At 43.8% G+C, this 24,024-nt stretch overlaps 1 long non-coding RNA gene across 1 annotated transcript in view; it reads right to left on the reverse strand.

The window, feature by feature from the left end:
• Window positions 1-24,024, reverse strand: part of LOC135175932 (uncharacterized) — a 73,950-nt gene that overhangs the window by 43,621 nt on the left and 6,305 nt on the right. The window contains exons 3-4 of the long non-coding RNA XR_010302505.1: window positions 21,932-22,065; window positions 20,832-21,003 (exon numbers count right to left, since the gene is read on the reverse strand). This is a non-coding gene — a long non-coding RNA (uncharacterized LOC135175932). The remainder of the gene's footprint in view (window positions 1-20,831; window positions 21,004-21,931; window positions 22,066-24,024) is intronic.

The following is a 24,024-nucleotide window of genomic DNA, read 5'->3' on the forward strand; positions in this document are numbered from 1 at the left end:
GCAAAGTTGCTGAGGCTAAACTTTGTCCTATCATCTAGGAAACTAATATAGGATCCAGTATCAACACCTAGAGTGCACTATTAGTGCTGACCCCCATCTGGACTTTGTACTGTTGATCTTATTCTTCTAGGTCCAGCCATTCAATCTGTTTCACCCCATGCCATTTTCATTTATTGGCCTTATTCTTCATCATGTCTCTGAGGATCTCATGCAGATCACTGTTGAAAGTCAGTTCCTAAAGTTAAGATAAACAACATCCACTGCCCTCTACTCATCCACTAAGTCAGTTATCTAAGCCACAAGTCTGAGCTGCACCAAAAGAAGCATGGCCAGCAGGCTAAGGGACTCTTATGAGTGATACTTCTACTCTGCTCTCATGACACTACACCTATTGTGTTCAGTTCTGGAGCCCCCAGAACAAGAAGGACATGGAACTGCTAAATGGGTCCAGAGGAGGGCTACAAAGATGAGGCTAGAGCATCTCTCCTACAATGATGAGCTGAGAGAGTTGGGGTTGTTCAACCTGGAGAAGGCTGCAGAGCAGAATTCCAGTATTTGAAGGAGGTCTACAGCATAATCAGAAAGGGACTTTTTACAAAGGCCTATAGTGATAGGATGAGGCACAAGGGCTTCAAACTGGCAGAAGCTAGATTTGGATTCAGCATTAAGAAGAAATTCTTCACCATGATGGTGATGAGGCACAGGAACAGGTTGCCCATAGAAGCTGTGGAGGTTACAACCTTGGAAGTGTTCAAAGCCAGGTCGATGGAGACTTGAGCAACTTGGTCTAGAAGGTGGCATCTCTGCCCATGGCAGGGGGTTGGAACTAGGTGATCTTTAAGGTCTCTTCCTATCCAAACCATTCTATGATTCTGTCTAGTCTTAAAGGCTATCACTGTTATGTGCAGTGAGGAAGACTGTCTTAAAGCTAAAGTCATGGCACTGAAAGGCCACTTCTGTTATCCTACTGCTTGGAACTGTTATTCCCAAGATGAGTCAGTTCTGGCATGGGGAAGGTATATGCAATTTCTTCATTTCTGTTTTACATTAGTAGATCTTGTTTACCCTGGATTTCAGATATTTAAATGCCTTGTAATATTCTGGGGTTTAAATTGTGCTATGACCTTTAGAAAAGAAAAGGATCCTGAGGCTAAAATATTAGTTGTGCCATTGCAAAGACAGCTCATTTCCCCATGCAGAGCTTTTTGTGTTGCTAACAAGGAGCCTGGGTTTTATGCTGTTCTCCATGAAAACAGAAGCTCAGCCTTGGAGTCATCTCTTCTTCAGGTAGCTGAGATCTGAAACTGGCCCACGTATTATGCCAAACACAGTCAATAGATTAGTTTAAATTTGGATTTTCTTTAAAACAGAAAGCAAAGCAGACAAAAGTCAATGGAAATATTCTTTTTGGCATCTCTGGGCCTCAGAGCAGCTCTTTGAAAATGGGCTTTCATAAGGAGAGATGTATTGCTGAACTGGGTCCTGAAATTACTTCCCTAGTATAAACTCTTAAATATTTTACAGACACATTAAAGAGGAAGACAACCCATGCCACATTTAACCCTCAAAGTCACTTCTCTGCAGAGATGTGAAAGAGGAAATATCTATACAGATGCATTCAGAGATCTGCAAAAAGAAAGATTCTGGATCTGGCCAACATTGCTCAGAGCTCAGCCCTACCCAGGTGCATCAGTTTAGCTGCAGTACAAGTCCACACTGGCAGTTGTGTGTATATGTCATATCCAAGATGTAGCACACTTTGCTGACATCCTGGGTAGGGCTCAGCTGAGGGCCATGGGTTGGAGCCTGGAGCACACACTGCATGTGCAGAGGCCAAAAACACAGAGGATGTTCAATCTGGGGATGAGAATCTTAAGTTGGAATTTAGTTGCTGTGCTCCCCTACCTGAAAGGAGATTAGGAGAAAAAGAACCAGGATTCTCTTATAGAAGCTGAAAGAAAGAATAAGGAAGAACTGTCACGAGGAAATTAACTTTAAAACTCTTCCCTCTGAAAGACATTAACCACCAAAACACAGGAGCAGTGTGTCTGGATTCTCCATCTTCAGCACAAAGCCCTGAGCAAACTGATCTGCCCCTAATTCGGACTGGAGGTTGGGCTGAACAACCTCCAGAGATCCCTTCCAGTCTGAACCATTCCTTGAATCAGTGACTCACAAAAGAGCATAATTCGACATTATTTTGGACTAAGGTCTGGTATCTAAACCCTCACTGAGGTTTAGAGATGCAGAAGAACATAATAAGGTCAACAGGAGACCTGCCAGCATCAAAAAAAAGAAGACACTACAAACTTTGGCTAAAGATTCTTTCAGCAGGCATCAAAGTTCCAGTGACTTTCTTACATTACTTCAGAGCTATCCTACATGAACATTCAGATTCTATAAGCATTTTCAAAGCAGAAAATGGCAAAAACTCTATGTCTGCTGCTAACTTAGTTTCTCTGATAGTTGGGCTTCCTAAATCTGCACAACTTTCTTCACTGATCTTGGTACACCATGTGAGAGACTACAAATCTTGTCTCTCTTGCACCTGGAAATCAACAAAGATAAAAATCACCTTTGCTTCCCTCTTGATCACCCTCTCCTCCACCCTAGACAACAGCTGCTCAAGTGGTTTGCCTGAATGCCCAGGGATGTGTACTGAAGCAAGGGGTGAAAGCTCACTGTGGTGCCAGACCCCTTCAGACACAAAGACTCCTGAAATGTGCAAGGGTCAGCTCTGCACACTGCTAGAACACCTACCAGTCACTTAGGCACCAGCATGCCCAGGGGAAGCTGTGGAAAAACTGAATAAAAGACACTGGGTCTATACCAGCTTTACTGAATGAGATTGTAGGTGGGAGAAGACATCACCATGGATGTCCAACCTGGAAACAGCAGCCCAGGAACCCTCTCTCCACCACCACCAACCACGCTGTGCCCTAAGTTTTTTTTCTTCTGTAAGAAAAAAGAGAAGAACTCCTGCAGAAGAACAACTCCACTGGAGACATCACTCACTGGAAACATTCCTGGGCAACACAAACTGAAAAGGACTTGGACTTTGGAAACCCTTTCTCTCCCCTTCTCTGGCCAATGGTAATATAAACCCTTTCCAGCTCTTCTCTTCTCTTTCTCTGTTTTTCGCTCTCTCTCTTCTCTTCTCCCTTTTTCTCTGATCTATTCACTTTATCCTTTAATAAAGACTCTCATTTTTATATTTGGTCTTGCTTGCACCTCAATTCCACAACACAGAAATATATAAGAACAATTCTCTCTCTTCTGGACCAAGATATGTTTAGTCTCTCTCCTCTGGACCAAGACAATCAATATATTTTTTTTCCCTGGGAGAGACTTTTAACAGATGTGCAGACTGATTATGGATACACTTTGAAAGGAAATGGTATAATTTTGCAGCAGTTTCTGGTATGACAGGAAGAATCAAATGCTAGGCAAGCATTGATTTATTTCTGATAACTGAATATTGAAAGTATATTCATCTGTTGATATTGCAAAGATATCTGCTTGAAAAGCCTCTCTGACACAGAGCACTCTGCCTTTGCATCTGCTGCTGCTTTGTCAATAATTTATCTGTAATTAATTATTGAGATACTTTTTTTTTTTAAATAAGTAAAATCTTGACAGCACAAAACACAGAATTTTGTGTTGAACCACTCAGGCAGAGACTGAATAGAAAGGAAGAAGAATTCTTAATAGCTCATAAATAGCTGAGATAATGGAAAAGGGAATACGCTGCTCAGGAAGCAGATTTACAAATGGTATTTTTCAAGTGTTCTACAGGATGGAAGTCCCCATTTATTAACACCATTTTAAAATGTCATTAGGGCCCTAATCACTTAATGTGCCACATGTGAGTGGCTGCTGTCCAGGTGCTGAGTGAGGCCAGGGAGGAGGAGGTGGGCTACATGAGAAGTGGGAATTCTTCAGCTGAGCATCGTATTGTCTTACAGGCTTACAGAGCCTCCCTGCACCAACCCCCAGAGAAAACAGAGAAGATTTTTAACGAAGTGCAACATGAGGAATTTAATAAATAAATAAATAGATTGAATGGGGGAAAGGCATCTGAAGTGCATTCCTTTCAGCAATAGAATCACAGAATGTTAAGGGTTGGAAGAGACCTATAGGGATCATCTAGTCCAACCTCCCTGCCAAAGCAGGATCACCTAGGGCAGGCTGCACAGGAAGGCATCCAGGCAGATTTTGAAAGTCTCCAGAGAAGGAGACTCTACAACCCAGATTTCTGACATTTCTGCATCACTGGTCACAGGTCCCAAGCAATCAACAACCATTTTTTTATATCAATATATATTGAATGTGTACTGGTACTAATACATATTTAAAGAACTTACCTACCCTTAGCTGTACTGCAGAAACTGGAAGCTACTCTGCTTCCAGCATCTTGCAAAATAAAAAGGATGATCTTAAACAACCTTTTCTTGAAATGTTTTGCAAAATGTATGTGAGAAGTTGCTTTCTCTCACCTGGGAGATGATCATTTCATTGCTTGCAACTATTTGACCATAATTTGAAGGAATTTGTTGTGGACCTTAAAGGAAAGCTTGCACGGCACTTTTAAGCCAAGGCAGTGGATAGAATTTGAACAGGAAAAAATCCTTATTAAAATACTCATTAAAAGAGAAGAGCTGCAAATTTCACCTGATATCTTACATCCTTGGCCCACTCTGATCAGTGGGACCAATATGTTCATCTCAAGAAACTGTGTACATCTGCAGAAAAGTGCTAAGCACTTTTGTCTCAGTTCTAACTTAAATTTCCCAGAGACTCAAATATAGTTGATAGAATCAACAACAATTTATAGGATGCCCTTCCCTCTTCCCCCTTCTTCCCCAAAGAAAAAGGAATTAGATGGAGAGAGGGGAAAGCTACGCAGACCCAAATAAATAATCTCACTGCGATGTGGAAATTAAAAGAAGACAAGTTTAACAATAAATAAAAAGGTATATGAGGTAGGGAAGTTACAAAGACATAGAGAGGAGAAAACAAGATATAAAATATGTAAATATACAACCAGATTTGATGGCAATGGGTTTTGTCCACCTCATGAGTGATGGCCTCCTGGTGAAACAAAGAGCAGCTGGAAACAGGAATGGCAATTGCTGGTGAGCAGGAAGGCAGGCAAGAGAGAGCAAACCGCTTTTATGGATCTTAGGAAGGGGGAGTGGGCTAACCACCACACCTGGTAGTGTTCAGACCCACCCCTGGGGAGGGGTCAAGACCACCTGGGGTTAGGTTCAAGATCACACCTCCAGGAGGGTTAACCCTGTAGAACTTTCCAGGACGTTATTTGTCTCCACGTACAGACTAAACACTTTAAGTCAAGCCATTGAAGTCATAATGGGGTTCAGCAAGCTTGGGTTTGGGCATAGAAAGGTTAAATTACAGCTACTGCTCTCCATGGGGTTTTTTTTTGGGGAGGGGAGGGTGTGTAAGGAAAAAAAAATCCACAAGTATACTTCAAGGACCTAAGCTCTTTATACCCTTTGAAGCAGCAAATTTTTGATGATACTTAGAGTTCTGGAAGACAAACAGCTGCACTAGTACAAGTTATGATCAGTTAAAGTATCAGATTCCAGCTGACACAAAGTCAATTCAAGTAGATAACACAACCTTCCAAGAGAAGCCATATGCATATAGAGTTCATCCTGAGAGTCATGTGAGTAATTCACTCATGAACCTCCTGATGGTGTGATAATGACCTCTTCCCAAATAAAAGACATTTGTAATGTGATGTTCCTTGCTCAGATTTTGATCAGAAGATTAAAAGAAATTTGGGACTAACAGAAGGCTCAACAAAGTAAATATCAGATGTCACTGACCAACTCATTTACAATTGCTCCATATGTTTGATCTACTGGGTAAAGTACAAGAAGTCCCAGGAGTCCTGTGGTTTTCTCACAAACATCTTCATTGCAGTTACTCAGGGACCTTAACCTAGATTTCTATGTACCAGCATTTGAAATTTTTGGTGCTACTTTTCATGTCAATGCCACTTTTCAGTTTGTATCAAGAAATGAAACATGGTCTAAATAGATAAAATTACCTGCGTGACAAAGGCAATGAAGGTAGAAACATGAAGCTGGGAACCTGAGGAGCCCATAAAGTTCCTTCTGTGTTGCTGGACAATATGGCAATATCCAAAGGCATCTCTCTTTTTGCTAGATCAGTGCCATTCCTGCTACAATTCCTACCTTTTTGTTGAATTATTTCTTGAGTCATATGTCCCTACAGGAGAAAAAATTTGAAGTGTGGGTGCTTCAGTCTTCTGTACTCTCCCTGTTGTCAACAGGGAGATATCTCCATGTACCTGTCCATGGCAGTCTGGAGGTAAACAGGCAAGAGAATACTGAAATAATCAATTTTAGAGGAGAGGAGAGGAGAGGAGAGGAGAGGAGAGGAGAGGAGAGGAGAGGAGAGGAGAGGAGAGGAGAGGAGAGGAGAGGAGAGGAGAGGAGAGGAGAGGAGAGGAGAGGAGAGGAGAGGAGAGGAGAGGAGAGGAGAGGAGAGGAGAGGAGAGGAGAGGAGAGGAGAGGAGAGGAGAGGAGAGGAGAGGAGAGGAGAGGAGAGGAGAGGAGAGGAGAGGAGAGGAGAGGAGAGGAGAGGAGAGGAGAGGAGAGGAGAGGAGAGGAGAGGAGAGGAGAGGAGAGGAGAGGAGAGGAGAGGAGAGGAGAGGAGAGGAGAGGAGAGGAGAGGAGAGGAGAGGAGAGGAGAGGAGAGGAGAGGAGAGGAGAGGAGAGGAGAGGAGAGGAGAGGAGAGGAGAGGAGAGGAGAGGAGAGGAGAGGAGAGGAGAGGAGAGGAGAGGAGAGGAGAGGAGAGGAGAGGAGAGGAGAGGAGAGGAGAGGAGAGGAGAGGAGAGGAGAGGAGAGGAGAGGAGAGGAGAGGAGAGGAGAGGAGAGGAGAGGAGAGGAGAGGAGAGGAGAGGAGAGGAGAGGAGAGGAGAAATAAAGAAATGAAGAAAGACAAAAGGAGTTCAGAGGAAGAACTTTTGAGTCTGAGTCACTCTTTTAATAAAACTTTGTGTAAAGTTCAAAAATCCAACTGCATTTTATCTGCGAGCCTGAAAAGATGAAAGGAGCAAGGAGCAGGAGTTTGTAACTTTCATGTTTATACACAAATACTTTGAAAGAACCTGCCTATGCCTAACACCTTGGTTCAGTACTTAGAAGTGCAAACACAATTTAAGCAAAGGCTTTGAAGTCTTCAGCTATGCAGGAGCTCCAGCAGAACTAGGAGTTGCGAGCTAAGGCAGAGAGAGAAAGGTGTCTTCAATGTTAGATAAGGAGTATGAGTGGAAGGAGGCATAGACAGAAGAGATGTGTATTTTAGTCCCCTGGGTTTTGCTTGTGCCAGGAGTCACATTGCACCCATAGCAGGATTTTGGCTTGAAACACCACAAAGGTTCCTGTCCTGGCTTGGCAGCATTGTCAGAAGCCTCTCTGTCAGACACTGTTGGGCTTCATGGGCTCACACCAAGCCTACTTGTTGAAAACATGCTTACCAGGGCTGGAAGGCTGGGGGTGGGTGCATCAGGAAGGTTGACACCAAGCAGGAGAAGCTCTGCTTGGTGTTCTTGTGTGGCTGAAATAGAAATACTAGAGATATCCTTGCTCCTGCTGAAGTTATCAGACACCCTGCATGCCAGCCCTTTGCTGAGCAAGGCTCCAGGGGCCTAGTAACCCTGAACCTTCAGCAGCAGGGCCACTCCAGAGTGTCCCAAGAGAGTCCTCCAAGCAACAAAGATCAAAATATGTGGAATTCAAGGCACTGTATTCAGCCTGAACAGTTTCAACAGCTCACCTCCTTCCTACCCTCACTTCAGCACTTCTGGACCATATAAATCTGTTATCTTTGATTAGACAACTCAACTCAGCAGATACACTACAACACCACTTCAGTCATAGAATCATAGAATCATAGAATCAACCAGGTTGGAAGACACCTCCAAGATCATCCAGTCCAACCTAGCACCCAGCCCTAACCAATCAACTAGACCATGGCACTAAGTGCCTCATCCAGGCTTTTCTGGAAGACCCCCAGGGACGGTGCCTCCACCACCTCCCTGGGCAGCCAATTCCAATGCCAATCACTCTCTCTGTGAAGAACTTCCTCCTAGTATTCAGCCTATACCTACCCTGGCACAACTTGAGACTGTGTCCCCTTGTTCTATTGCTGGTTGCCTGGGAGAAGAGGACAACCCCCACCTGGCTACAGCCTCTTTTCAGGTAGTTGTAGACAGTAATAAGATCACCCCTGAGCCTCCTCTTCTGCAGGCTAAACAGGCCCAGCTCCCTCAGCCTCTCCTCATAGGATTTGTGCTCCAGGCCCCTCACCAGCTTTGTTGCCCTTCTCTGGACACCTTCCAGCACCTCAACATCTCTCTTGAATTGAGGGGCCCAGAACTGGACACAGCACTCAAGGTGTGGCCTGACCAGTGCTGAGTACAGGGGAAGAATAACCTCCCTTGTCCTACTGGCCACACTGTTCCTGATGCAGGCCAGGATGCCATTGGCTCTCTTGGCCACCTGGGCACACTGCTGGCTCATCTTCAGCCTACTATCTACCAGTACCCCCAGGTCCCTTTCCTCCTGACTGCTCTCCAGCCACTCAGTCCCCGGCCTGTAGTGCTGCTTGGGGTTGTTGTGGCCAAAGTGCAGAACCCTGCACTTGGCCTTGTTAAATCTCATCCCGTTGGCCTTTGCCCACCCATCCAGCCTGTCCAGGTCCCTCTGCAGGGCTCTCCTACCTTCCAACAGATCAACACCTGCTCCTAGCTTGGTGTCATCTGCAAACTTACTGATGCTGGACTCAATCCCCTCATCCAGATCATCAATAAATATACTGAACAGGACTGGGCCCAGCACTGATCCTTGGGGAACACCACTAGTGACAGCTGCCAACTGGATGTGGCACCATTCACCACCACTCTCTGGGCTCTGCCATCCAGCCAGTTCTTGATCCAGCACAGAGTGAATCTGCCCAAACCATGAGCTGCCAGCTTGGCTAGGAGCTTCTTGTGGCAGACAGAGTCAAAGGCTTTGCTGAAGTCCAAGTAGACTACATCCACAGCCTTCCCCACACTCACCAGGCAGGTAACCTGATCATAAAAGGAGATCAGGTTGGTGAGGCAGGACCTGCCCTTCCTAAACCCATGCTGGATGTCCTTCACTACCTAGACTTTGCCAAGAAATAGCACACTGAGCTTTCAATACAACAAGCAAATCAGGGAGAGGAGAAATAATTAACCTCTAATGAGTGGAAACATGCTATAAATACCCAAGTTGGTAGAAAACACTGAAGATAGTCACATTCCAGTAGTGCTGCTGTGCCTGCAAGAATCAAACACTGTGGTCCAAATGAAAAGCTAGAACAAAAACCTGCAGAAAGTGAGTTCTTGTACTTGGGTTTTGGAGCCTGAGGGCTCTTAATTTTGTATACAGAAAATAAATATTGACTTTGGCAGCACAGTGTACACCCTGCAGGGCTCTGAGTCTCTTCCCTTTGCCCCCTGCATTCTTCTCCCATAAATTCCTCTTAGGAATGAAGGAACTTTAATTAGCAGAAAGGAAAAAAAAAGAATCTGCTTAATGAGATTTCTCATGTATGGCCAAGTGCATGAAGCAAACATTTAACCTCTGACCTCAGAGCTAACTTACAGCCAAGTGATGAGGGGCCACTGCCTACTGTTTGCTTTAAGAAGAGTAACCACATCACCATTTTCAGAGAGTAATTTACCTCCCCCACCGTGTTCAGCACTGATGTGTTTTTTCTTAGTGAATCAAATAGTTTGGGTAGGGTTTTTTAACTCAAGTTTGCAAAGTACCTCTGTAAATGCAAATCTTCAAATTCCTGCTGAGCATGCAGATGTTGCTGTTAAAATACATGATCATATATATAGATATAATAGCTTATATATTTATATCTATAAATGTGCATTATGCAATCCATATTCATATAAAAGTATATCAATATAGACTCATAGAATGTTTTGGGTTGGAAGGGTCATTTAAAGATCATGTAGTCTTAACTTCCTGTACTAAACAGGGATACCTTCATCTAGATCAGGTTGCTCAGAAGCCTGTTCAACTTGACCTTGAATTCCAGGAACAGAGTTTCTATCACCTCTCTGGACAAGCTGCACCAGTGCTTCACCAGCCTCAATGTAAAAAAAACACTTCTTCATTATACCTACTCTAAATCTACCCTCCTTTAGTTTAAAACCACTACCTCTTATCCTGTTGCAACAGACCCTGCTAAAAACCCTATCTTTCTTACAGTTTCCCTTTAAGCATTAAAAGGCTCTCTAAGGTCTTCCTGGAGCCTTCTCTTCTCCAGGCTGAACAACCACAATCATCCCAGTCTTGATTTTTGGGAGAGGTGATTCAGACTTCTGGTTATTTTTGTGGCCCTCCTCTGGACCCACTCCAGCAGATTCGAGTCCTTTCTGCACTGAAGACTCCAAAGCTGGATGCAGTACTCCAGGTAAGCAGAGTCAAGGGACAGAAACACATCCCTCAACCTGCTGGCCACACTTCATTGAGGAAGCCCAGGCTATGGCTGGCCTTCTGGGTTGCAAGTAGGCTTTGCTGGCTCATGTCCAGCTTTTCATCCACCAGTATGGCAAAGCACTTCTCCACATGGCTGCTCACAGTACCTCAATCCCATCATGTCCTAGCTTGTAGTGATAGTGTGGATTGACCCAGCTCAGTTGTAGGACCTTGCATTTGTCCTTGTTGAACCTCATGAGATTCACAGGAGCCTGCTTATTTTGTCCAGGTCCTTCCAGCATCACATCCCTCTGACATATCAACCACACTAGTCAGTTTGGTTTCATCTGCAAACTTACTCAGGGTGCACTCAATCCCATTTCTATGTCACTGATAAGGATAGTAAACAGCACTGGTGCCAGTATGGAGCCCCAAGGCACGTTGCTTTTCACTGATCCCCATCTGTATAACCACCACCCTCTGCATGCAAGTATCCAGCCAATTCCTTATCCAGTAAACAATCTATCCATTAAATCCACATCTCTACAATTGTTGTATTGGAGGACCAAATCAAAAGCCTTACAGAAATCCAGAGAGATGGTGTTCATAGGTCTTCCCTTGTATACTCTCTCACTGAAGTCTAGTCAGGCAGGACTTGCCCTTGGTTAAACCATGCTGTCTGTCTCAAATCATCTCTGTCATCCATGTGCCGGGGGAAGCACAGGCTGAATGTTAGGAGAAAGTTCTTCACAGAGAGAGTGATTTGCCATTGGAATGGCTGCCCAGGGAGGTGTGGAGTCGCCATCCCTGGGAGTGTTCAAGAGAAGACTGGATGAGGCACTTAGTGCCATGGTCTAGTTGACTGGTTAGGGCTGGGTGCTAGGTTGGACTGGATGATCTTGGAGGTCTCTTCCAGCCTGGTTGATTCTATGATTCTATGATTCTTACCTCCCTCTGAACTCAACAAGAATTTCTTTTGCAGCATAGTGATTGATTCAGAGTTTTTTTCTATTGGTTCTCCTTCATCTTGCACCCAAAAGATTAGTAATGACCCATCAGGAAGTTCCAAAATGGTAGCAGATCAAGTGGTGGATATTGCCACTCAAACTAGAATTCAGCTGTGCAAGAGCCCTAAGGCTGAAGGAATAAGGCTAAACTAATACGTAAGGTATGAATTAAACAAGCAATCCCCCCTCAGCTTTTTTCACCTAAGACCAGCACAAAGTGTAGATAGGAAAAGTTTTATTAAATCACCTTGTGATCTCTTTAGGTTCAGGAAAAGTCTTTACTAAATGCAGAACCCCTAACACACGCTTTAAAGGTTATTCTGTTACTTTTTCATTCTTTCTAAGCAATAAATAAAGCTTAGGGTTTACAAACAATTAATTCAATTGCCCTCATTGACTCTTTTGAGTAAAGGATTTGCAGTTGCAGCAAAAGAGGTTCCACCTCAACACAAGAGGCAAATTCTTCACTGTAAGGGTCACAGAACACTGGAACAGGCTTCCCAGAGAGGTTGTGGAGTCACCTTCCATGGAGACTTTCAAGGCCTGTCTGGATGTGTTCCTCTGATCTGTGTTAGATAGTATTGTCCTGCTCTGGCAAGGGGATTGGACTTGATGACCTCCTTGGGTCCCTTCCAACCCCTAACATCCTGTGAGCCTGCCTCAGCACAGCTCCCAGGAGGACCTGTTCCATAATTTCCCCAGATAGAGAGGTAAGGCTAACAAGTGCTCTTAAGGTGGATATCTTCTAAAGATACATATCCCTAGAGTATATGAACAATTGAGCACCATGTTTATCCAGTTCCTAAGGTCCCAGAAGTCTTTATTTCTCTGTTTTTCTTTTTGAGACCTGCTGTGAAAAGCTCATTCTTTCACTGTTAGTAGTTCAATAAGGTTTAGACAGGAACACTAAGCACGATGACAAAAGTTAAACACTCCTACAGCAAACAATTTCATGAAAGATTTTCCTCTCTAAAGTAGAATTCCTCTACTGCTTTGCTTAGAATGACAGATTCTGCAAACATAGATTTTATAAAGTTTTTCTTCCACTCAGTGTGGAGCTTTTGGTCCTCACAGCTGTCACTAGGTCAAAATTAGATGAAAGAGAAAACTTTTCTAAGCTTGGCATGAGAAATGTTGTGTCCCGAGTTACGGAGAAATATTAATGAGTGCACTAATGGATAGAAGAAGGAGCTTTAATGACTTAGATCCAGCTGGCTGGAGCCTTACAATCTATGAAGGACTGAAGGAAGGTTCCCAGAGGGTCTCATGATGTGCAGATTCTCAAATAAAACCTTGGATGGGTTTCCTGGGAGTGCTCACAGACTTAGTAGTTTCAGGCACCGATTCAAGAAAATTGTCTTATTCGCTCTTGGTCGTTGTAAGATACTCAAGGGTCTTCAGCACCCAGCAACTAAACCAAGGGAAAACTCCCAGTTCCCAACAATTTTGTAATGTGCTCACCTTCAAGCCTAGGTTTTAAACCCTTGGATTAGATCATACTTTTAACTGCTTCCCACAGCATGCTTGACCATTTTGTGAAATGGGTTACATGTTTAAAAATCTGGTATATTATGCTACATACCCAAGTAAAACCCAGGCTCTTGCTGTTTCATCTAGGAAGAGATGCTAGGTTGATTAGAGATCCATAAGGAGCTTGATCATATTGACTTGTGTCTGCTTAAAGCCAGTTTCAGTTTTAGATGCTTTGTAGACCTCAAATAAGATCAACAGTTGTCATTACTTGCTATGGCCATCTTTAATTTTACTACTCTGGCAGTAAATGCATCTGCTTAGCCACAACACAAAAGAAAGTTGCCAGAAGTTTTTTCAAAGCCCCAAGAACTTAAACATCTCCAAAAGTGATCGACTCCAGTGCACAGAAGGCAGTATTACAGAATCACAGAATGTTAGGGGCTGGAAGGGACCTTGAAAGAGCATCCAGTCCAACTCCCCTGCCAGAGCAGGATCTCCTATACCAGATCACACAGGAACGTGTCCAGGTGGGTCTTGATAATTCCCAGAGAGGGAGACTCCACAACCTCCCTGGGCAGCCTGTTCCAGCGCTCTGTCACACTCACAGTGAAGAAATTTTTCCTCATCCTTCATGAAACTTTCTATGCCTCAACTTCCACCCATTGCCCCTTGTCCTGTCCTTGGGCATCACCAAGCAGAGCCTGGCTCCATCTTCTTGGCACTCACCCATTACATGTTTATAAACACTAATAAGGTCTCCCCTCAAGCTCCTTTTCTCCAAGATAAAGAGCCCCTCAGCCTTTCCTCATAAGGAAGATGTTCCACTCCCTTAATCATCTTTGTGGCTCTGCACTGGACTCTCTCAAGCAGTTCTATGTCCTTCTTGAACTGAAGGATCCAGAACTGGGCACAATACTCCAGATGTGGCCTTCACCAGGGCAGAGGAGAGAGAGAGAACCTCTCTCAACCTACTAACTGCAGCCCTTCTAATACATCCCAGGACAGCATTTGCCTTCTTGGCCACAGGACCATATTGCTGGCTCATGGTCAACCTTCCATCCACTAGGACTCCCAGGTCCTTTTTCTCTTCACTGCTCTTCATAAGGTCAGTCCCCAACCTATACTGATACCTGGGGTTGCTCTTTCCTGCTAAAAAGACAATTGTGTTCATACTATGAGGTGATAACAGCTATCACTGTCTTTTTATAAACAGTGCTGTATGAAGACCCAAAGGTTCACCCCAAATGAGTCATGATGTTACTACGGATCTGCTATTGCATTTTGCATGCAAAACACACTTTAATTATTTTTAGTTGTAATACTCTGCCAGACAATACCAGATGACATTTCGTGGAGTCTCCTAGGTTCTTAATACTGGATGAAGATAACCAGTACAGATACATTTTTTTTCTAGGCTCTCATCATAACTAGCTCAGTTTTCCACCAAGAGGAGCAGCAGCAAGCTGCAGAAAACACAGAATCACATAATCAATCAGGCTGGAAAAGACCTTCAAGATCATCAAGTCCAACCTATCACCAACATAATCTAATGAACTAAACCATAGCACCAAGTGCCACATTCAGTCTTTTTAAACATCTCCAGGAATGGTGACTCCACCACCTCCCCAGGCAGCCCATTCCAATGCCAATTCAGACAGAAAGAGCCTCCCAGAGATGACTGACATGTAAGGTTTAGTGCTAAAAAGCAGGCAATTAACCATGGGATTATACTGACACAAGGTGAACTGAACAAGGAACCTCATGACCACACATGAGGTTGGAAAAGGCATAAAATCTCAAAAGTGACAGCAAAGTTTGAAGGTTCCCCACCCATCGAGGCCTTCAGGATCTACAAATGTCACTGCATCCATGGTGATGACTATCTCCTTGCTTTTGCTCTTTTTTGCTTATCCTCCTTTTTTTTCTATTTCTAACGTTTCCTCTTGCACATGTTAGCAAAATAAATTTCAACCAGCTACTCAGTCCCCTCTCTTTCATTCAGAGAATCCATACAAGAACCTTCTCTTCCACAGAAGTGGGTTGAGACAGAATGGCGTGTCCTTGCTGAGCTGAGATTACCCTGAGCATTGTTGCAGCCACCTATGCTGCAGGACTATTGTTCACATTTCTATTTCCAAGGCATACCTCATAGCAGTGGTTGACAGTGGCTTTCAGAGCATGACATCAGCTTAGGACAACATCACAATGATGGGAGAATGCCTCCCAAAGTTTACCATTCTCTGGAACTTTCTCATGTACTAGATGTGAAGGACCAGAATCACAGAGCCTTAGAGGTTGGAAGGGACCTCCAGAGATCATGGAGTCCAAACACACACACACACACACACACACCCCCCGCCAAGGCAGGATCACTTAGGGTAGTTTGCACAGGAATGCATCCAGATGGGTTTCAAAAGTCTCCAGAGAATGAGACACCACAACTCACATTATCACAGTATCACAGTATCATCAGGGTTGGACTGTTCCAGTGCTCTGTCACCCTCACTGTAAAGAAGTTTCTCCTCATGTTGAGGTGAAACCTTCTATATTCCAGCTCATAGCTGTTGCTCCTTGTCTTATTGCTGCTGACCAGCAGCCCTGCTGCAATTTCCCAGAAAGCTCCAGCAAAGAAATATGTGTGCCCTTGAGGGCCACTGATTCCCAGGCTACCTAGATGCCTTAATGTTTCTCTGTCCTTATCTCTAAAAACAGTAGGTAACATCAATCCTTGGCTTCCCAAGGATATATTAAAGACTGCAAAGGGTTCCACTATCACTGTGTTATGGAGACATGGATCTTCCTTATAGTAAGAGACATAGCCCTGTATTTTTTAGATATGGAGCAGGATACAGCATCACAGTAGAGGAGAAGGACTCACATTTTACATTTTTGAGATTTTCATGTCTCATCTTAGCTATTTGAACCCCTGTTGTTCCCCACCACAAAAAAAACAAATCATAGATTCACAGAATGGTTTGGGTTGGAAGCAACCTTGAAGGTCATCTAGATCCAGCTCCCCTGCCACTGGCAGAAACATCTTTCACCAGACCAGGAACACTCTGCCAGCTGCCTCTGGAGCAGAGGAGTTAGCTCAGCAGTGCATCACTTCACAGGATCATAGGAAGGGACCCAGAGCGGGACCATACAATCTAGCACAGATCACAGAGGAATGCATCTAGATAGGCACTGAAAGTCTCCAGAGAAGGAGACTCCACAACCTCTCTGGGGAGCCCGATCCAGTGCTCTGTCACCCTTACAGTAAAGAAGTTTCCCCTTGTGTTGAGGTGGAACCTCCTGTGCTGCAGCTTATATCCATCACTCCTTGTCCTATCCCAGAGAACAAGTGAGCAGAGCCTGTCTTCCCCCTCCTGACACCCTGCCCTCAGGTATTTATAAACATTTATTAAATCTCTTCTCAGTCTTCTCCAGGCTAAAAATCTCCAGGTCCCTCAGCCTCTCCTTACAGGGCATGTGCTCCAGTCCCCTAATCATCCTCCTAGGCCTTCGCTGGACTCTCTCGAGCTGTGGATGCATGAGGGATGTACGGTGGCCAAGCAGTGCTGAGTTAATGGCTGAACCCACTGATCTTAAAGGTCTCCTCCAACCAAATTCTGTAATTCTATTACAAAGACAATGGAAGCACCTGGAGGACCAAATCCTGCAGGCTGAAGCCCAGATTCCCTTAGGTCCCCATGCACTCTGGTCACACTCTACTGGCCAGCACAGACTCTGCCCAGAGACACTGTGCTAGTTTGAAGCAGGGTAGAATGTTTTGGTGAGAAGAACTAGATCATAGGCTGTGAGAGGAAAACAAGGGTGATGTCTACTCCCCTCAGAGTCTTGCTGAAGAAGAAATTAAAACATTAGATAACACTCTCACCATTTTTGTCACACACTCTGGCTGGGTTCTGACTGAGCTGCATCTCCCTAACCTCACCTTCCTTTTGGACTAACCCACCTTTGCTTCATAACCTCTTGGCTGAACCTCTATTCTTCTTTAGGACTGGGTTAAGGTCGAGAGGGGCAGGGAGAAGGTGCAGGGGTGGTTGAGAGCCCCTCCTGGGGACTCAGGTTTCTGGAAGGGGAGTTGTGCTTCTGTATTACTTTTAACTTGTATATTTCTGTATATACTGTAAATATCTGCTTGTATATTGTGCTAGCTGTAAATAAATAGCTTCATTTATATTCCCAGAGCCTGACTGAGTCTAGTCTGGGTGATTTCTAAGGAGGGGGTGGGGGAAACACCCAAACTATCAGAGACCCCAAAACTCTCAAATTTCTATTAAAAAGTAAGCCTGATAGAATACACAAATGTAGGGGTCCAGGTATGTGTTCTTGCAGGGAGTGGCAAGAAACAAACTATGTAGCTGAAAGGAAACCAAGATAATCTTTACGTGGTTCTAAGGATCATAAGTCTATCACCGACTACCAGCGAACAGCTCAATCATTGGCACCATTGGCCTATGGAAATGGAGAGATGCTATCCATACTGCTGCATAATGATAACAGACTGGCTGACAGCTGGATTTGTCATCACTTGTGGTTTCTAATACTGACAAGAATAAGAGATGCCTCAACATTTTCAGCAGCTGCATTCCAGGTCTTGGCAGACCACAACTCAGCTAATTATGAGGAACATCTAGGAAGAGAAAACAAACGACAATAGGCCACTCCCAGCATGCCACCATTTGTCTCAATTAGAATTTCTTGTGCCATGAAATAGGAGGAAGAAGCAAATTTTGCTCCCCTTGTGTCTGTTGGATAGCCTGAGCTTACAGCTCTGTTAGAAGTTCAAGCTAGCCTTCAGTCACACTCCACAGCTTTCTAAAGCATGTTCTGTAGCAAAATAAAGACATCATTCACTATGGGAAGCTGCCAGCACGCAGCCATTATTGCAGGTTTGCTCCAATTTCAGCACCTAGCTTGCTTTGCAATTCCTAAAGCTCAGAGTTTCACAGCCTCTGGGCAGGTCAGTGGAAAGCTCAACACCAGGATTTCTCCTATTCCTTCTCCATAGCTACAGGGAGGCAAGATAAGGCTCCCCCAGCTTCAGCCTCTGGTTTGCTTCTAATCCCATGACTCCTCTGAAATTCACCTTTGGTGGAGAAGGAGCTCTCAGGTATTTTTTTCCATCTCTCAGAGTGTTTCTCCAAGTACTGAGGCATCTGATACAATTCACCAACAAAGAATCAATTCTGAAAGCTTTTACTGAGGTTAGAATCTCTCTGAATTATTCTCTCTCACTCAGAGTAGTATCCTTTTCTCCCTGGACACAGTAAAGATGAAGAAATAGTGACATGTAGAAAGAAAGCAAAAACACAGCTGAATATACTTGCCTTCATGAGGTAGAATCTGGTGTTTCAGATCAGTACAGTGTAAAATGTTTGGATCACCAACCATGACTGAGCTCCTACAAGCACAGGCTATACAAATAATAGCAACTGCAGAAAGGCTGGACCTGCTCATTGACCAACACATCTCCCTGACTGCAATTTAAGGACTGAGGATATGACTCACCCTGCTTAGGCTGTGCTCCATTTCATTTTACTGTTGCAGAGTGGGTTTTTCTCTATCTGCACAATTTCTGATGTTACAGATACGTCTCCAGGAGAGACAATTCTCCTGATTTACTCCATGTTTGTGATATTTTACCAGGCAGAAAGCAGACAATGTAGACATGCTGGGATTCAAGTCATCTCATGAGTAGAATTGCTACACCATTGAAGCACTCTAAAGTGACTTTTACCCATACCAGAAAGCTAAAATGGCTCAAAGCCTCCGGCATATCAGCTTAAAAGCATTTCCTGTGGTCTCCTCATTTCTTTTGAGAATATCCTGTAAGTGATGTACAACTGAGGAACAAATACAATTTCTCAGAGTGCTTAGTTTTCTCTTTGGCACAATCTGTAGTTGCTATGTTCCAAAATCCTCCTGGGAATTGAATTATCCCAAGTGCTGCTGTCCTGGACCCCTCCATCTGATTTAGCTGAAATTAGCTAAAACATCAGAAGTGTAAGACATACATATGTGCAGATACACAGAACAAGATGGTACAAACTATACTGAACCAAGCTGCTGCAAGATTTTTAGTCTAATCATGCACACCAATATTTACATTGGCATGAATTCCCAGTCCTACCTGAGACAGTGTTCTGCTGTGTCTTCTGCACTGATTGTCTCTCAGCCATAGGCTTCAACCCTCTTGATTTTCTGTTTTGTTGTAATTGGGGATTTTGTGTTGTTTGTTTTTTGGGTTTTGTTTTTTTTTAATGTGACTGGTCTGTGTCTTCCTGGGATTCTGGGATTCCTTTTAGTGGCTTAGATTGTTATTGCCAAGGGCCAATCAAAAATGCTAGGAAAGTCTCTTCTAGAAAACCAGCATCTTTCTCTGTGCTTCCTAAGTGATGATCAGCGCTTGCCACAGCCATCCCATCTGTGAACTGTCCTGATGTCCTGACTGATGTGGGAATGGGTAAGCATGTCCTGTGATCAAGGTATAATACAGGCTGGTTAAAGTCTGTTACAGAATCACAGAATCAGTCAGGGTTGGAAGGGGTCACAAGGATCATAGTTCCAACCCTCCTGCCATGGGCACAGACACCCTACCCTAGAGCAGGCTGCCCACAGCCTCATCCAGCCTGGCCTTAAACACCTCCAGGGACAGCGCCTCAACCACCTCACTGGGCAACCCATTTCAGGGTCTCACCACTCTCATGTCCAATCTGAATCTGCCCACCTCCAGCTTTGCTCCATTCCCCCTAGTCCTGTCACTCCCTGACAGCCTAAAAAGTCCCTCCCCAGCTTTTTTGTAGGCCCCCTTCAGATCCTCAATAAGGTCATCTTGGAGCCTCCTCTTCTCCAGACTGAACAGCCCCAACTCTTTCAGTCTGTCCTCATAGGAAAGGTGCTCCAGCCCTCTGAGCATCCTCGTGGCCCTTCTCTGGACAGGCTCCATGCAGTACCCCAGGTGGGGTCTCACTAGAACAGAGCAGAGGGGGAGAATCACCTCTCTCGACCTGCTGGCCACACTTCTCCTGATGCAGCCCAGGATCTGGTTGGCCCTCTGGGCTGCAAGTGCACACTGCTGGCTCATGTTTTGCTTCTCATCCACCAGCACTCCCAAGTCCCTCTCCTCAGAGCTGCTCTCCAGCCACTCACTGCCCAGCCTGTATTTGTGCTTGGGATTGCCTCAGCCCAGATTAGCATGAACCATCTGCATCCCTCTCAACCCTTGTCAAACTTTCACTTTCTGCTGAAAGGTTCCTGTCTGACACCACCATGGCACCGCCATGACGTATGACAGCACACAACAAAAATGGAATAACCTTCTGAAAGCTTCTGTTGAGTGTGGCAAATGTTTGGGTTTGGGACTGTGAATCAGCACTGGAAAAATCTCTGCCAATAATCCTTTCCAGCTTTCCAAGGCAGTCTGTCTTTGGTAATCAGCCACATATTGAAAACAAAATGTCTCCACCAGCACTTGTTCAACTGACACCTTAGTGATTTATTTTTAAGAACTGGACTATCTAAACTTCTTTAGTACTCATTCAGTTAGGCAAATCCCACTATGGCACTAGAAACCAAATTGAGTCTCATACTTCATATGTTCACAGTTCCCAGAAAGAGATCAAGTGAGAGAAAACACAATTTGATAAAGCAAAACTTCTCAACCTCCTTGCCCAACAAGCACTTTTCCCTAGGAGCTAATAGAAGAAGTTCTATCTGGTCCTTCATAATTGCACAGAATTGACCTAGATTACCATAAAGCCTGAACTCTAGAGGAAACTGAGTTTCTGACAAAGCAGTCTGGATTTTAATTCAAATAATAAATACCTGGGGGTACCCTTTGGACTCCATTTAAATGCCATTATCAGCCTTCATGAACTGAAGAATTAAAGGCGTTAAGTTGCCTTTAAACAGCGCTGAATGTGTAGGGAAGTGTGGGAGTTTAAATGATAGATGCTTTTGGTAAGAAGTACATCATCATCATCATTCAGTTCATCAGCTGCAGGAAAGAAGAAGAAAAATTTCACAGAAACCCAACAGAGATGATAGTTTAATGGTCTAATAGGATGTGTACTACAAGAGACTGAAAACATAAGGATTATTTAAGCACAGAATGATGAATACGACCTTATCTTACCCAGGAAGACTCAGTACAGCTGCATCCTGATGCCAAATGTAGATAAATCAAAGCAAGTTATGCAGTGAACTATTCAGATTTGTTTCTCTGAATGCAGCAGTGGAAAGCAAAGCACAGCAGAGACTTCAGACAGCGAGGACTCTCTGATCCTTTCTCCAACTCTTTCCACAGAATTACAGAATGTTAAGGGCTGGAAGGGACTTTGAAAGCTCATCCAGTCCAACCTCCCTGCAAGAGCAGGATCACCTACACCAGATCACACAGGAACACATCCTGGTGGGTCTTGCATATCTCCAGGGAGGGAGACTCCACAACTCCCCTTGGTTTTATTTTCATGGCAGACATGGCTGCACAAATATCAATAGCCAGTTTTGTGTCCTTCTCTTCCTACTGTTTCCTTTCAATAGTGTGGCATTTTTGACAAATATGGCTATTGCTAAAGTAACAGCAAATATTTATCACAGGAAAAGATGTTTCTTTTTTTTGTTGTTGTTAATCTCCTCTTACTCCCTATACTATAGATGTCCACAGAGTTGTGTTTGTTAGCTACACACTGGGGCAGGGGTTTGTTTAGGTGATTTCAGCTATTAAAATCAACATGTTGCAACTTTAAGATGCAGTTAGCAATTAGAATCAATATGATACAATATCTCATTTAAAAAAATAAGAGGAAAAATATTCAAAACTCAGCTCAGTTACCTATCTCTCCTATATCTGTGACACAAATACAACAAAGCACAAAGAAGTTTACATTTCAAAGAAACTTAAGAAATATGCTAGAGATACTTACAGGGCAAGAAAACTTCAAAGCTTTATTTAATGTTTCATCATCCACAGGAGGGTATAACTGAGAGGTAGATCCACGGTCGAAAGCAGCATTAGCATCTCCACTCACTGGACAGCTCCATTAGCAGGCAAAATACTCTAGAGAGGGAGAAGAATGGGATTTGAATGAGGAAAACAAAACACTTAAGATTGAGAATTGTTTGTGATTTCTGCATGGACAGAAATAAACAAATTGCTTGGATTCTGTCTCTCACTTCCCCATTCTCTCTCATGGTAATCTTTGTCATGGTAGAGCATAAGGATCAGGTTCATCTTGGATGAATCCATTCTTATTAGTACTTGAAAACAACCTGCAAGTTCATAGCTACCTGAAACCATCCAGGGGATTTCAAGGGGCATGTTATCTGTGTCACAGAGTGCAACAGGGTGATTAGATATATATAAATCTTTCCCCACAAACCTCTCAAGGGTGGTTGAGAACCACATGGATAAAGATCAGCTTTATCTGATAGGACATACCACCAATGAACCATGTAGGATGTAGACAGGGAGAAGTACATCCACTGATTGGCCTCCCTCATTACTTAAAATCAGAGAATTAAGATCTGGCTTTAAGTGTCCTGACCTGGAAGAGAACTCCCTCAAGAGCAAGGACTTCCCACAATGGCTTCTCTAATAATTTCTTTCCCCATCACAACAACAATTATATATCCCCTGCTTTTCACTTATTATTTTTTATGAAAGAGTGAACTGAAAAGCAGGAAGGGCAGTGAAGGCAGATTCAAATTCATGAGAAATATAATGAGAGCAATGAGAATGTGAATCTTTTTAGGAAGAAGGAAAGCAGAATAAGATAACTTAGATGAATCTGAACATCTAACTCTAAGGGGAGAAAAAAAATCAGAAGGTTCATTAAGAAATATTCTCAGGTATCAAGCAACAGACAATTTCTTGGAAGTCTAATGCCTGGACACCAACTCAGCAGGGTTTTGAGAGATCTCTGAATTAGACAAGACATAATAATTGTCATTTGATAGACAAGTGTTCTAAAGAGCCTTGAATAGAAGAAATTGAGATACTGACAGGAGAGGCACACAGAAATCCTGCCACCAACAACAGCTCCAAGACAGGGATATTTCCTAATCAAAATGTTCAAAATAATGCCATAAGATACATGAAGTAACAGCTTGATAGGCAGCACTGAGGTGAAGATTAATGATCAGTCTCTAACCACCTAATTGCAGCTGAATACCTGAGTGCAGCAAATCACACCAAATATAGTGAATATAATCAAATGTACTTCCTGGATCTTGATGTTCAGAGAAAATACTTTCCCACTGCTCCTGTACATGCTTCGTTCCCAGATGACTTAAAGTCAAATAGCCACTTCATACTGCTCTCACTGGGGACCCAATCCAAGATGCTGCCTGTGTGAGGGTAATTATTCACAGGACTGCAAAGCCCATTCACCTGAAACGCTCCCACGCTAGGGGTTAGTTGTGCTGTTGCTGCCATAGCTGATTCCTGGCAGAGGTCCCTGGCTGTATCACAGTATCACAGTGTCATGCAGGATCATGGGCCACAATGTTGGCTCTTTAAGCATATTTCCTGACATGCCTCTGCATTGTTTTCTCCAGCAATCCGATCGCTACCATGAATCCACCATCTGTGCCACCAAAGCTCAAGAAATGAATGGTCCTGGAAATAACCCAACCTCTATAAATGCTGCCCCTTATGTGAGAGAAGTAAACAGCAGCATTAACCTTGCTCAGGGGAAAAAACAAAGGTCACACACCCTGACTGCTAAGCCATACACACGGTAGCAAATTAAACTTGACATGGGCTCCTCTAAGCCCAGCCTGCCATTCTGAGCTCAGGGCATCTATCTGGACAATGGAAGAACTGGATCCAGAGTTCTTCAGCAATATGTGGCTTTCTGGGGATCTGGTAGTCCTCCTGGAGATGGTGGAAGGCAGAGTAGGTGCTGTACAGTCAAGCGCACATGTATATTCCCATTCCTTGGAGTCAATCTAGAAGTGTTACACACATGCTCCTTGTCCTGTGAAAGGTCTATGACTACATGAGTACAAATATCTG

Source organism: Pogoniulus pusillus, chromosome 6, assembly GCF_015220805.1.
Source record: "Pogoniulus pusillus isolate bPogPus1 chromosome 6, bPogPus1.pri, whole genome shotgun sequence".
Lineage (NCBI taxonomy): Eukaryota > Metazoa > Chordata > Aves > Piciformes > Lybiidae > Pogoniulus > Pogoniulus pusillus.